At 59.5% G+C, this 14,842-nt stretch overlaps 1 long non-coding RNA gene across 6 annotated transcripts in view; it reads right to left on the bottom strand.

Annotated features, from left to right (window-relative positions):
- Positions 1–323: 323 nt before the first annotated feature.
- The window catches only part of LOC112990378 (uncharacterized), a 27,075-nt gene continuing 12,556 nt past the window's right edge, over positions 324–14,842 (bottom strand). The window contains exons 2-6 of one of the 6 annotated variants that reach the window (XR_010385200.1): positions 14,578–14,644; positions 6,237–10,389; positions 4,484–4,554; positions 3,856–4,389; positions 324–3,226 (exon numbers count right to left, since the gene is read on the bottom strand). This is a non-coding gene — a long non-coding RNA (uncharacterized LOC112990378). Of the gene's footprint in view, positions 4,390–4,483; positions 4,555–6,236; positions 10,390–14,577; positions 14,645–14,842 lie in introns of all 6 variants that reach the window. The other 5 variants (XR_010385199.1, XR_010385201.1, XR_010385197.1 and 2 more) reach the window with 5 other exon arrangements.

Here is a 14,842-nt window from a genome sequence, read left to right as displayed (position 1 = left end):
TTCGGGGGCCCTAGAGCCAGCGACAGCTCTGGACTCACAGGACACCACATCTCCAGGCACGCTAGTTCCCTTCGGTGCCAGAGCTCAGCACAGGAGCAGCATGGGCTCAGGTAGGGCTAAGCTAATGGTATAAGCCAAATTTAGCCCACCTTCAATGCCAATGGTGAAATTCTTCACGTAAAAGGTCCCACTCAGGGGCTGGATTCCCCCCAACAGGACACGGTGGGATATAGTGACACCAGGAATTTTGTTAGGCGGAAGAGAGAAGTAAACACACAACCCTTGACACGAGTCCTTCCAGGCAAGCAAACTCCTAATCCGGCTTCTGACACAGGATTAATTTATCACACAGCCATTTAGGCTGCTTTGATGCAGTTACAGCGGTGTGTTTAACAGAAAGCCCAGACATACCTGTAGAGATGAGCCCTCCACTCTTACTCAGTGCTGCCTAGTGAGTCCTGCCCTCAAAAAGCAGCTAATTGAGTTAATCAAGAAAGCCAGAGGGATGTTATGATTTCTTGGTGAGGAGAAGGAGTTTTCAAAGGAGTTAATTGCTGGCTCAATGCCTGGTGGAATCAGTTAAGGTCTACAAGTCCTGAAGACTTGAACTCAGCCCACCCAAACCTAACAGCGCAGCCCCCAAACATTTCTCCTCTGATCCGGGTGCTGCTGGTGCCTGGGATGCTGGTAGCAGTGGCGAGTGCCTGGGCCACCCAAGCCTGTGAGAAAGCACAGCAGGAGGAAAGACACATTTGGAAGAGAGAAACCAGGGGTGACTCAGACCTCCAGCCCCAAATCACGCTTCTTCCAGCTCCTGGATCTCAATTATGCACATTTCTGGCCTTTGCATGCACTTCTCTTTCCAGCTCATTAGGTACAAAAGGATCGATTCTTGTAGGTACCTGGGACTTCGGCCAGCACTTACGTGGAGACCTAGAGTGCGAAAGCAACAGTCACACTTTTCCTATCTCTCCCCCCCGCCAAGGAGAAATGAGGCTATATTCCATTAGATCTGCTCCTTAACCCATCCCATCCCCAAGTCAGGCAGGAATAAGGCTGCTTAACATGGCTTTAAAGTGCTGCGAAGGAGAAGATGGTGCGTGCCTTGCTCCTGTTTTCCTACTGCCACCGTTTTGCAGACAAGCGTTCCCAGCATCTGTGTGGTTTGTGGCGATGTCGCTTCATCTAGGGCTGATGCACCGTAGTGGGAGGAGGGGGGCAAATGTCACGCTGAAGTCAAAGGAGTCACACTGAAATGAGCCAGCCGGGAGGAGAGAGGCACCACGCACATCTCAGATGTTATGTAAAGCGCTGCCTCACAGGGAGGGAACGCTGCATCCCTGCTCCGGCTTCTGCTCGCTTTCCAGGCAGGAACGAGACTTCTGACCTGCGTTTCCATCGAGCAGCGTGATGGGACGCGGATCCGGGGTGCTCACCTGTCCCCACACGCAGCAGCGAGGCCTGGAGAGGGGCCAGCGACTGCTGGATCTTTGTGGCTGGATCAAAGCCTGGCAGGAGCCTTCGCTTTGCAGCGAGGCTGGTCCTGCAGGGACAAAGGAGGGCGGCAGGGACGGCTCTCACGGCCTCTCCAAAGCCTCGATCCTTTCATGCTTTAGAAATACCATCTCGTCGCAATCCTTCGTGCTCATCCCACCTTCTGATTCACAGGAGAAGCAAGGAAATGGCTGCACAGCAGCCAGGAACACCGTGTCCCAGCCGGGGAGGAAAGACAAGACTTTGAGCCATCCCAGGGGGAGGTTTTACACCTTGGCTGGAGCACAGCTCCCACACGAGCTCTCTCCTGCAGAGCTACCGGCTTTTTTGGCCCTCTCTGCTCAGTAGGAAACCCCAAAGTCAAAGGGACCCGACCTCAGCAGCGTCCTTGGACAGCACCACCAGCACGGTCCTGCCCGCCGCGGCCAGCCAGAGCCGGGCCCCGCGGGAGCTGACCTCGCTCTCCGGGTGCGGATCAAGTGCCCTGGACGGGAACTAACGAGCTGCGAGACAGCAACGCGCCCGGCCAGCGCGTTGCCTGGTGTCACTCCCTCTGCCAGGATGGTCCTTCCTCCTCTCCCATGCTTCTGCCCAGGACACGGCGAGCGCTTGCGGTCTGAGACGAAGCCACGAGGAAAAGGGGCCAGGAGACATCACAGTGCAGCCAGGAGCAATTCAGTCCTGCGCAGGGTTGGCGTGAGCTGGGCTCGAGGTGGATGCTCCCGCACAGAGACCCGGCAAGGTGACGGCCATCTCCTGCGCAGAGCAGCGTCAGCAGCTTCTCGGACCTGCTGGGAAGAGGGCAGCGATGGGAGAAGAGGCATTGCTGTCTGCAGGCATGAGAGCAACTTCCTAATTGCTAAAGACAGATTTTTATTGCATCCGGGCGCTGCCTCTGTGGCTGGAGGGATGCCGCCTTCGCTCAGGAGGGCTGGGGAAGGGCAGCTGTGGAGCCAGCTGGCTGCAAACGCCACCAGCTAAAGCCCTCCAAGTACCCAGGCTGAAAGCGGAGGAGGACTGAGCGACCTTACCAAGAGGGTCCGAACTTGCCATCCGGCTCTCCCGATCCTGCACATCTCGGCGTGATGCAGGGGTGAGTCTGCTCGAGCTGGGGAAGGGGGAATTCCAGGGTCACGACTGGCTTTACAACACCTCCAGTCAAACACAGTGCACATGTTTAAGTCCCTTGCACACTTTGGGAAGGTAAGCAGCTTCTTTAGCCTTGATTCCTCTACAGATTTAAAGATATCCCTTCGGTAGCCACACAACCACCCTTGCTGCAGCTGATCTGGAGCACACTGCAGGTTGGTAAACTGAGGCACAGACAGGTTTCCCCAGATGTAGCAAAGCTAAAACTGGCCAGGATCTAGGCCTAGCACGAACACACACTCGTGGTCAAACCAAGACAAAGTCTGACTTGTAGCCATGAAAGCAGCACACTAGCCAGGCCAAGGGAAGAAGCTGCTGTGCTGAAGATGATGCCAGTGGTAGAAGCAGAAGATGCCAGAGGGAAATGCAAGAAACTTAGGATATGGCTGCATCTGTCTGTCCTATTGAGACAACGGGAGCTGCTCCAGAGACTCGGGCTCGGATACAGAAAATCAGAGCGCCCTGTACTTTTCCGATGCCAGCCCAAGCAGCCACCGCAGGATGCACGAGGAACGTGGGCATGAGTAATGTCTCTCCTGGAAGAACGATGCCCCGGAGATCCAGCGAAGGGTTGATGCCACGGCTGAAGACAGACGCATTTCCATAAATGCTCAAGCAGCAGCCTATAAATAACTGCCTGAGTTTACTGCTGCTCTCATGTGACCCTGATCTCCTGCATTTTCGGCTGCCATCTGTCACCATGGTGATGGCATCACAGGGCCACCAGCCCTTCATTCATAGCTACCAGCAGCCAGCCCAGGGGAGGGGGCCCGGCGCGGGGGAGGCACCCGGGAGCCTTTTTAAAGGAGAGAAGCTGCAGATTCGGGACAGGAAAAATACCGAGGGGAGGTTTAGCAGGGAGCAGGTGACGATGCAGCGGCCAGCCCCCCCCAGAAAGGCGGCTGGAGAGGCCGCGTTTCCCAGCGTGGCCTGCCGGGATAGGAAGAACCACAGCCAGGCAGCGGGACCTGCAGGAATGCATGGACGTAGCTATGGGAAGCGCGGGAGAGACTGATGAGCACGGGCAGACGTCTGCAGGGAGGAGCAAAGCCCTCCCGATTTGGTCCCCCGTGGTCTGGAGCATCAGGAGGGTCCTGCCAGCATGGGGATATTTATTTACTTCTCCCCTCTCCCGCCTGCCTCCGAGCCCCCCCTGGCCTCAGGGAGCACCTTCCTCCCTGTAGCTTTGGGAAGGGACAACTGATTTATTACCTTAATGCCTCCTCTGCCGGTGGACGGGCTCCCGAGCCTCAGCTTGCCCCCCAGGCAGGGTGCAAACAGCGGGGGATTAACAGGGCAAGCGACTGTGGCGCTGTCGGTACGTTCGGAGGACGATTTTCCACATAAGCTGTCAAGCTGACCTATATTCAAGTGACAATAATCCAAGGGGATAATGCCCTCCGGTTTCTAAATGTGTCTTTGCCTGCAAAGCCACTTTCTGTCATGGTTTATTCCAGGCCCAGCGCTGCCTTGCGCTGCTAACGCGGAGGGAAAGGAGCCTGGGAAAGAAGAGGCCGTCCTGAGTCAGGGCAGAGGCATTTCCAGCTCTTACACAGCGTTTTCCAGCCAAAGATCCCAACCCGCTGCACTCGCTGACCGGCCGAATTAGCTCCCGACTGTTGAACTGGCGCAGGCACGGTGCCGCCTCCGAGGGCTCCCGCGAGCCCGGACCCCCGGTTCCTCCAAGGGCAGGACGGCAACTCCGCAAGGTATCTCGGGCCCAAGAGCGGGGAAAGTGCCAGGCAGCTGGAAACATCGAGAAACACGGGCAAAATGACCTTTAAAAGAAACAGATGCCATTTATTAGAGATCTCTGTAAAACCAGCCCCAGTGCCCTCACCTGTCGGCTGTTTCATCCCAGGCTGGGGGCTGCAAGAGCGGGAGCTCCTATTTTTGGACTGGAGATCATGTCTAAAAAACAGAAGAGCAGGGGGAAGCAATAACGAGCACAAGAAGAAAACCGCAGTGATGGACTCAGCCCCGGGGGGACAACCGTGCCGCAAAGAGAGGGGACGCTGCACAATGGAAGGAAAACTAATAAACCCCAGCGCAGGAATGAGAACCACGTACCGCCGCCTCCGGGCAGGGCTCCCAGCGGCAGGGCGACGCGCTTGAAAGCGCCGCTGCTTCAGGGCTCTGGTCTTAATTTTCTCCACACGCCGCCCTGCCGCCACATGAGACGCGGCCGAGCTCGCGTTGTGCAACGGGGCGAAGTCGTTGCACGCGGTGCCGACGGCCCCGGCTGCTGCGGTGCGGGAACGGGCGCTTTGGAGAGCTGCTGGCCAGCGGTTTCCCAGCCCCGGGCACCCACCCGCTTGGCAGATCAGGCTCCATTTCCATGCATCCAGGTGGTTTGGGTTACCTGGATCAGGCCACCCAGCAGGAAACTCCTCTCACAGCTGGATGCAGCTTGGAGAGGTCTGAGCTGGGATCTGCGGGGGGTCTCGGCAGTGCCTGCAAGCTCCCAGGTCCTGCTCCAGGGAGCCACGGCACCCTTGGGTGCTGGGGAGGGAGCACCAAGGTTTCATCCTTGGAAAGAAAACCAGAAGCCCTCGAGGGGCTGCTCAGCTGCAGATCTTCTTGCAAGGCCACCACCGGCTGCATCTCTTATTCCCGCAGGGATAAAGAGCCTGTCTTTGGGCCTGCTCCTTTGAGAGGGGCATTCGTTCCCTTCCCGAATCGCAGCAGAGGACGTGGCCCAGAAGGGATGAGGTGTGAGATGAGCTTTGCTACGGCCGTGTTTGATGCTGCACAAGTCAGGACGTGGCTTGCTCCTCCGATGCCCACCCTAAGCGGGCGACCTGCCAGGCAGGCTTTACGGGGCTAAAGATTTCCCACCCCGTGCTGCATCCCCTGGGGGAACGGCAAGCCCGAGGAAAAGCCCCCAAACCAACACCGCTAATTTGACCCTCCCCTGGAAAACACCCCCAGCAATTTGGCACCGAGCTCCCAGCTTTGGCCAAGGGACAGCTCTCGCCGCCCGCCAAAGCCTCCCACGGGGCTCCGAGCTCGAGCACGCCGGCTCGCGTTTCACCAGCCGTCATGTGATTTTTGCCCTGGGTGTATTTTAAGCCCCGCTTTGACGTCACACCTTTCCCCCCCCCACCCCGGCTCGCCAGGACGCTGCTTTTGTACATCGCCCGGCAGCTGGGCCCCAAATCTCCCCTTCAGCTCCCCTTCGCTCCCAACCTCCCCCAGGCCCGGCAGCGAGGAAAAACGCCGGCCAAGATGCCCGGATCACCTGGCAATCAGGCTCAAGGCAGGAGCAGCCCGGAAAGGCAGATGGGGGAAACCGGGCGTCGGGAGATGGAGTCACCCAGGGCAAAGCTGGGTGCTGGGGACGCTGACCTTAACCTCAGCCCCCTCCTTCCTTCAGCACATCGGTGCAGGACAGGCTGTTTTATCCCGGGTGCAAGGGAAACGGCCCCGAATCCCAGCCACCGACCGCCCCGACACGAGCACCGTCGGGCCCGGCAGGGTCTGCAGCTGCCGAGGAAGCGGAGCCCGTCCCAGCTCCTCCGTCCCCAGCCCCGAACATGCCACCGTCACGGCATCGTGCTGAGGACAAGGAGCAAAGCCCCCAAACCCCTCACCTCCCGGGCCCAGGGCACCTGGAGGAGCAGGATTCGGCCATCTGGCAAGAAGGACACGGGCAGGGACGGAGCAGCACGTCCGTTGGGGGAGCACGGGGGGGTGTTGCATTGGTTCCAGCAGCTGGGGAGTGTTTTGCAGCACTGCAGTGCTATCACATGCCGAGCTCTCCTCGCTCGCGTGTCTCGTCCCAGAAACAGCCGCTCTCCGTCTCCGGAGACCTTCACAGCCGGAGCCTCGGTTCACCTCCCGTCCGAGCCCTGGGGCGGATCTGCAAACGGCGGGGAGCGGCGGCACAGGGCAAAGATCCCACCTGCATTTCCCCTCCTCCCGAGCGTTTTTACCTGCAGGGCCACGATCTCAGGGGTGACACCGGCCACACAGGTGCCTCCGTGTCCTTTCTCAGAGGTCCTCGAGGCCGGGCTGGGAGATGCCTGAGCCGGCGAGTCCGTGCACGGAGCCAAGCGCCCTGCGCTGCCTGGGCACGGCCGTGGATGGCAGAGCCCAAACCCAACCTTCGGCGTCCCACATGTCCCCCTGGTCCGAAGGAAGCCAAAAGCATCTGCGCCCGGGAGCGTTTCCTCAGCCTGACCCCAGTGCAACACCAGGGGCTGCTGAACCCCAACATCAGGCGTTGCTGCTTTGCATCCTCTAGCTGCAACCCCGCACGGGCGTTTCCACCCGCCCTTCTGCGTCTCGCCTGCCGGCGGGAGGTCTCCGACGGCGGTTTGGACCCCTCCGAGCTGCTGCAGGAGTCCGGAGAGACTGGTAAATCCCATCCTAGCAGCTCAGCTGGAAATGATCATCCACGCGAAGACAAGTGGGTTTGGCCGAACGGCCCTCCCCTCCCTCTCGCCCCCCAGTCCTCCGAGCTCCCCCGCGCAAGCCGGGGTTTTGCTGCCCTTTAAGGACAGAGCAGGCCCCAGGGCATGTGAAAGGCTGCCTGGGAGAGGAGCCTGGCTCCCGTCCGCGGCCTCCCACGCAGCAGCACGTCGGGGCCGGTGACAGCGGAGCCCTGGCTCCTGTGCAGCCAGGCCAGCGAGAGGAACCATTATGGGGGTCTCCACGGCCGGGTGGGAGATGGAGGGGAGAGGGCAGTGGCTGGGGGGCTCGTTTCGTACCTGTTCAGTCCTCTGCGATTCCGGCTTCGTTGTCCTTCTCCCCAGCACCCGGGCTGCACCGGCCAGAGCGCGGTTCGGAGATGCAACAAAGCTGGCAAAGGCCGAGCGTCCCGGAGGGGGGGCAGAGACAGAGAAATCACCCCCAAAGCAATGAATGCCTTTGAGCCAGGCCAAGCCTGTCGTCCCCGAAGCGGGGCCCGGCTGAAGGGCACAGCCAGTGCCTCCGAGAAAGGGACCGCGGCGGGGGGACATTTGTGTTTGGCAGCAGGCCGGCGCAGGGACCGCAAACCCTGTGGCCGTTTGGGCTGCGTCCCCATCGGGAGCGAAGGCTTCGCGGCTCGGTTTCGGCTGCATCACCTGGAAACGCATCCCCAGGGCAGAGCCGGGGGGCTGATCTCGATGGGGGAGCTGGGATGGGGGGGAAACCAAGGGGAGGACCCCGGGGGTGCAGAAGGAGCCTGGACAAAGTAGAAACCATCTGACCAGGCTGATCTGATGGACATTTAACCCCCCTCTCTGCTCCTCCTTCATTGCCTGGGATTTACAGCCCTGAAAGCTGGAGCCAAGAGCACAAAGCACGGGAAGAGCTGCAAGGCCCTGGGGCGGGGAGCCCCGGACGCCTGGGGTCTGCTCCCAGCTCCCCCAGCACACACCCAGCAGGTCCCAGTTCCCATCCCTGCCTCAGTTTCCCCCTTCCCAAAGATGGGGATCCTCATCTTCCAAGCACAGGAACACAGCGGACGAAGCTTTGGGGTCGCCAGGTTGCAGTTTTCGAGGGCGTCTGCTCAGGGCAGGGACCCCCCCGGGCCGGGTGCCCCAGATGAGCCCCCAGGGAGAGCGAAGCAAGGCAAGACGCAGGCTAAGCGAAACCAGAAATGAGAGGAGTCGGGAGAGAGACTGGGGAAAGGGAAGAGCGAGGAGGCGGCGGCGGGGAGACAGGCTGCTCCGACCATCTGCTCTGGGTGCTTTTAATTCCTTGGGCTCGTTTCAGCTCGGCTGCCTCGGCTTTGCCGCAAGAGCTCCCGCCGACGGCACCGGCACCAGCCTGGCCCCGGCTCCCTGCCACGCGCGGGGCTGCAGGGGACACACCACGAAGGGGACAAGCCACCAAGGGGACACGCCGAGACCCAGCCTGGACCATGGCTCAACTGAACAAGGAGCAACGGGAGAAAAGAAGGGAGCCGGTTTTGCAGGGCTGCGAGCTGCTCCGGCCCCCGTGCAGGAGCATCCTTGCAGAGGATGGGGCCAGCCAGGGCTCCTCCACCAAAAACACCCGCTGGGCACGGAGGGCTCCGACCACCTGAACCACCGCCCTGGCAAAGCCTGGCCTTAAGCCAGAGGATGCAGGCAAGGAAACGATGCTCTAAGCAGCCTCGGATCCTTTACAGGTCTTTAAAAGACACCCTGATTTCAGCAATTAGGCTCAAGGAGAGGACTTGAACACAGGTCTCTCTGCCCCATCCTGCAATTCTCCTCCCTTTCCCTCTAGCAGCTCTTTCGCACCATCTGCACCTCTCCGACACCTCCCTCGTTCACCCCAGCACCCCTCGCCGCTGCCCGGGGGGTCCCCGTCCCTGCGATACTGCTCTCGCAGCGCTCCCAGATCCTCCCGAGCAGCCCGGAACGGCTGGGAGCACGCACAAAAAATCACCAGCCGTCAGGAGCAGTGGGAGAGGCTGCGGAAATCTCGACAGTTGTGCCAAGATGCTGCTGCGATTCCTCACGAATGAAGCAAAATACCCCAGCTTGGAGCGGGAAGGACAAATCCAGGGGAAGAGCCAACACACGCTGGGCACGGCTGCACCACGTGAGCCAGGTTTTCCTCCCCGGGGAGCCGAGATGGCACGGTGCACCCAGGTACAACCTCACCTAGGACAGCCCTTGTGGGCTAAAGCCCTTGCGATGGTGGGGACCTCCCCAAAAGCCACCCAGAAAGGGCTGCAGACAGGGGCCGGTGGCCTCAGCCACCAGCACGGTGGTGGCCCTGCTCATGGTGGTGGTCCAGGGACCACAGTGCAGGCAGATCCTCCACCAAGGAGGGCAGAGGACGTCCAGCTGCTTGGGCTGGGCACCCAGAGGAGCTTTTTGGGGTGCTGTTGCCTCGCACTGGGGTTTGGCACAGGAAAGGCCTGATGCTGGTCCCAGCGAGAATGCTGCGCTCTCCTTGTCACCCAACAGCTCAGTTCTACCCATCTCCCTCAAAACTGCTGTTTAAAAAAAAAATGGGGAAATAAGGGGAAATGAGGTTTGCCCTAGGAGCAGGGATAAAAGCATCCGTCCCCACGCAGGATAGTTTCTGTGCAACACGTTTCCAGCCGCGTAAACCCGCGGGAGCGCTGGAGCTGTTCTTTCCTCGCCCGAGTGTTTGCAAACAGGATTATCGCTGCCTGCAGATTAAATGCGCCGTGCCTGCAGCTTAATTTCCTTCCTCGGGAAGGCTTGATGTTTAAACGCGAGGCTCAGCAGGCAGCGCACCGGCTACAGCCTCGCGGATGACTGTCCCCCCTGCACTGAGGGGGGATCTAGCAGGTCTGGGGGTCCCGTCAGACCCTAGACCCGATTTCTGGGGCCCATCCAGGCCAAGAGAAACTGGGGCCAGTGCCTGGCTCTCCCCCACCTCGCTCCACACGGACCTCTCCGCACGCCCAGACTCACCCGCTGCCGGAGCCTTGCCGAAAACTTACCCCACGGGGACGGCGCAGACAAAATTGGGAAGATGAATCAAGAGCGATTGCTCAGCAAGCGGCTTAGCGAAAGCAGCTTTGAGCACAAGCGAGAAAAAGCGACAGCCGAATCAAGCCAGGCTCTTAATCGTGGAGCAAATCCCGCTCCCAGCCCGGATCCCTGGGCTCCCAGCCACCATCCTCTCGCGTCTCCGTTGTCCTTTATCCGGGCAAGGAAGGGGCAGAGGTGGCCACTGGAGAGCCGGGCTGGTCTGAGACCCCCACGGCCGCAGCCCGGTCGGGTTTACCTGCACGGACCACGGCAAGTCGGATCATCCCTGGAGGCTGGGAGCAAGCTGAGGTCATCGATCCTGCAAATACAGCAGAAGAGAGGCAAAAAGAGATGCTTTGAGATCCTGCAACAGGAGATGTTGCAGGAAAACAGGTAAGGAGCTGGCAAACACCACGACTGCCGGTCCCTCTGGCCTTGCCGCTGCTCCGGATTTACACCAGAGCAAGATGGGAACCGGTCCCACGGTGTTGGGAGACTGAGCCAGATCCTTTTCCTATCTTATTTCACCACGTAATTGCCTCTTTCAATTACACAATTAATGTAAGCAAAGGTAATTACAGAACGGAGGCATATAATCATGCAGCGAGTGCCGTAATTTGGGGTGGCAAGTCGAGGGGCGAGACATGTTTGGGGAGATAACGCTCACAGGGATATCGGTCCTGGAAAGGGCGACAGGAGCAGCAACCACCTCGCAGGATCCCGGGGCTGAAACACGAGCTCTCCTCCGTGCAGAGCCGGCAGCGCGCGTGGACACGTGCGTGTGCACACGCGTTTGCGCTGGCAGCCCGCGGGGTCACATTAATGGCTCGGTGGAAGGATAAATTACAGGGCCAGGCAGCTGCTAGCAGTCTGGCATTGCAACGTGTTAATTATGGCAACACACGGAGCCTCTTCCCTGCATAGCCCTTTCCTCCTGCACTTTCTCACGCTTCCTGTTTCGCCACCCAAATATCCCTAATTTGGAGGTCCAACTCATTAGCAACGCCCCAAAGATGCAGCAGAAGGGGTGCAGATGGAGGGGTCCAAAACACGCACCCCTTGGTCCCCCCAGCCAGGCTTTTGCGATAGAAAGCCGCCGTGGGGCGCTCCCTGCTTTGCTTTTTCTTCTGGTGCAGGATTCAGTTTTCCAGCATTTTTCCCAGAGCCTGGAGAGCTCAAACCCCCCAGGGTGAAAGCAGAGCTGCTACAGCTTAGCACACCCAGGCCAGGCAGGAGCAGCGAGCACAGAGACGGGGTCTCGGGCCGTGAGCCCAAGGATCCAACATGCAAAATACACGGGAGCATCCCGGGAGCGAGGGACAGCCCAACCCCAGCGCTGGGGAGACACAGCAAGCCATCGCCATGTCACCCACAGGCACCTGGACCAAACCCACTGCTGCTTTTTCCATCTGTTGCGGCCAATCTGTGACTCTCAGCCAACATCTGGTGCAGATCTTGGTGCTTTTGGACCTCCCCAAGGCTACGAGCATCTCCATCTCGGGGTGGCACCCACGACGGCCTCGATAGAAAAGGCAGCACTGGGAGAGCAGAAACGCGGACATCGGTGGGTGCTGGCGTTCCTGCCTGGGTCAGGGCTGCTTTATGGTCACCCTTAGGGAGGCATTAATGGCCCAGCAGAAGGATAAATTACAGGGCCGAGCAGCTGCTAGCAGTTTGCGATTGCAACATGTTAATTATGGTGAAGGCACTAAATAATTTCCCTGCACTGACGAGGGAAGGGAGGGAGAAGGTGATGGAGAGATGCACCAGGAGGCTGTGGCACATCCGAGGAGCCCAGGGGAAGCAGTTACCTACAGCTAAGGGGGCACAGGCAGCTCGTTCCCATCAGCTTCTTTGGAAAAGACAGGTTTTAAAAGTCCTGATCCAGAGACCTCAGACATGGGCGTGTTGTGGGACTGAATCCAGCCCGGCCCAGTGGCACTGGCCTTGTGATGTTTCCTCCTAAAGCCCCAGCTCCCAGAGCCAAGCCAGCAGCAAAAAAAAAAAATCCCAACTTGCACCAGGCGGCAGGAAGGAGGATACTGCACCTTCTTCATCGGAAAACTCCTACAGGTCCCCAAATTCGAGGAGAAATAAGCAGAATCCAGCCATTTTAGATCTTGACCTCCTGAAGAGGCCTCATGACAGAGGAGACCTTGCTGCCAAACCCTTCAGGGCCCCCAAAACCATGCTCATCCCCAGGAGCCCATCAGGCACCCAGACCACTCTCCATCACCAGCCCAGCTGGCTCCTGGCCACACTGCAGGCAGCTGGGTCTGAGCAGCCCTTTCTCAGCCCCATCCCACCTGCGAGATGTTTTTGCCTGCTGAAGGCACCTGAAGGGGCTGTGGAGTCCAAACATGCTCCACTTCTCCAGCTCCTGGGGCTTCCCTTGCCTCCCCAGCAGGTCACATCTGCCCTCCGGACAGTGAGGCCTGGAGTAACATTTTCCCCTCCAGGTTTATCCAGCCAGGTGCCCTCCGGAGCCCCTTGCACGGAGGAGGATGGTCAGGAAATCCTGCATCCTTGCAGCAAAGCAATCAATCACGGCAGGGGAACCGGGGAGGTGGTTCAGCTCCAAAACCAGCCATCCAGAGGTTGCACCAAGGCAGCACCCGCTGCAAGCACATCACCGAGAGGCAGAGGAGCGAGGGTGCAAAGCCAGCAAGCGCCAGCCCCGCAGCTTCGCCCCGCTCCCGGGCTCCCGTTGACACTAGATGGCAGTGGCGGATCCCTGCAGGGCCCTGCAAAGCTTGTGCAGGAGCCCAGAGCAAACCCCGCACCTTGGGAGACCCTGGGGACCCTCCGCGTCCCCTCCGCGCAGGCCCCCGGCTCCATCCTGCACGGCCAGGAGCGATGCTGAGAGCCATCAGCCCCTGCACGGATGCAAAAGGGGTTTTCAGCTGGCTGCTGCCAAACAGAGGCTGCGAGGCATCCGCGTTACCCTGGATACGGCCCTTTTTCTGGCTGCGACTTTATTTGGGTGGAAAGCGAGGATTTTGGCTGCTTAGCAGGCACTGCTGCAGAGCCGCCCTCGTCTCGGTGCGGCGTGGGCAAGGCTCCGCGCTCCACGTGCACGGCCCACGTTTCTGCCCGCGAGCGCCCGGGGGGGAACGCGACACAGGTCTGCTGTGTCCGGGGGCAAAAACAGATCATTCGGCCCCGCCATAATCCAGTGGGAACCAGCTGGCCTCTGTGAATTAAACCTCCCAGCCAGACTTGCACCAGATACGTCGCTGCCAGCTTCCCCCCCGGCCTCCCAGGCCAGGAGACTCTTAACAAAATCAGTTTAGTTCAATCGCTGCAGCGCCTGGTGCATGGCTGCAAACCGATCTAGAAACCATCTCCGTTAAATCAGGGCAATTTCTGGGCGTGCATCAGCTCTGCTTGTCCAGCGCTTCGCACAGGGCACCGGATCTAAACCGGACCAGGGTCAGCCGGCCTCGCGGTGACGTCTGGCTTTCCAGCGTAAGGCTCACACCTTCCCTCTGCCCCCCAGCACAGGCAGCCAGGATGGGGCAGTCCCAGAGCTGGACCAATTCCTGCTTGGGAAGGGGATGGAGAAACCTGGAGATGGTTTCTCTCCAGCATGGCTGGGCCTGGGAGGTGCTGCTCCAGGTTGCAACGCCTGGCAAAGAGGGGCCGAGCCTAATACGCAGGGATGGAGCCCAAGACCTCCAAGGTCTGGCTGTGCCCGACTTGCCTTCCAGCCCGAGCAGCCCCATCCGGTCCAGGGGCCCGTTTCAGGGATGCTCCTGTCCCGTTCAGCCCAGCTAGACACTCCAGCTCAAACCCAGGCTGGGACTGCACCCAGCTTTGCTCCAGTGTCCAGCACCCTGGGACCAGCCCCTGCCCCATTTCCATGCAGCAGGTCCCATCAGCCCTGCTTCGGCAGCACCTGGGCCACCATCAGACCTGGCTAAACCACCAAAATCTGTTTGCAGACCAGAGGCAACGTTTGCACTCTGCCCAAGGTCTTCCTGGCACGGGGACAGCAAGAGCAGGCGGGAGTGGGGTGGGGGTCCTTCACATGATGTCCCTCTCGGTCCCACGCCAGGGTCAGGGAGAGCTGGGGAGTGGATTAAGAAGGAAAATAGCAGCAGAGGTTTTCAGGCAGATTTGGGGAGGACAAAAAGAGGTGACTAGGGCAGCTCTGCTCTGCAATGATGCTATTCAGAGTGGGGATAAAGGGTGTCAGGGCCAAGCAGAGGGTCCAGCGGGGGGGGAAAAGGTGCTAGCAGGACCACTTCAATGTGGGGCATCACCTTCGAGCCCAGTTAAACCAGTATCCCATCAGTATCCCTCACCTGCCAGACCCCATAGCACCCACTGCCTGCCAAGTATTGCCTCTCAGACCACCCCAGGGGAGAGATTTGAGGGTTTTCTCCCTCCTTTCACTGGCAGCCAAGTCCCCTGTTGAACAGGGCTAGTCCAGACCCCAAGTAGGGTGATGGGAGATGGAAAAGTGTTAGGAAAATCACAGCCTTTCTCTTGGATCAACTCTTACCAGAGAGCAGGTGGCACCGGCGAGTCCCTGGGACTTCAGTGACGAGGCAAAGGGACCACAGCAAAGCCTGGAAGGGACAAAATTACACCGTGAGAAATATTCAAGTTTTTATTGGGTGTTTCAGTAGGCACAGTGGGTCCAGCAACTTTTCATTGCACAGAAACCAACGCCAGGATGATGCACTCCAACCTCAGCGCCGGAGAGCGGCACTAAGACCATACACATCCTTTAAACACATTCATTTTCTTGGCAGAGAGGATGAGGG

This window comes from Dromaius novaehollandiae, chromosome 27 (assembly GCF_036370855.1).
Source record: "Dromaius novaehollandiae isolate bDroNov1 chromosome 27, bDroNov1.hap1, whole genome shotgun sequence".
Taxonomy (NCBI): Eukaryota; Metazoa; Chordata; class Aves; order Casuariiformes; family Dromaiidae; genus Dromaius; species Dromaius novaehollandiae.
This window is presented reverse-complemented; position numbering and strand designations above follow the sequence as displayed.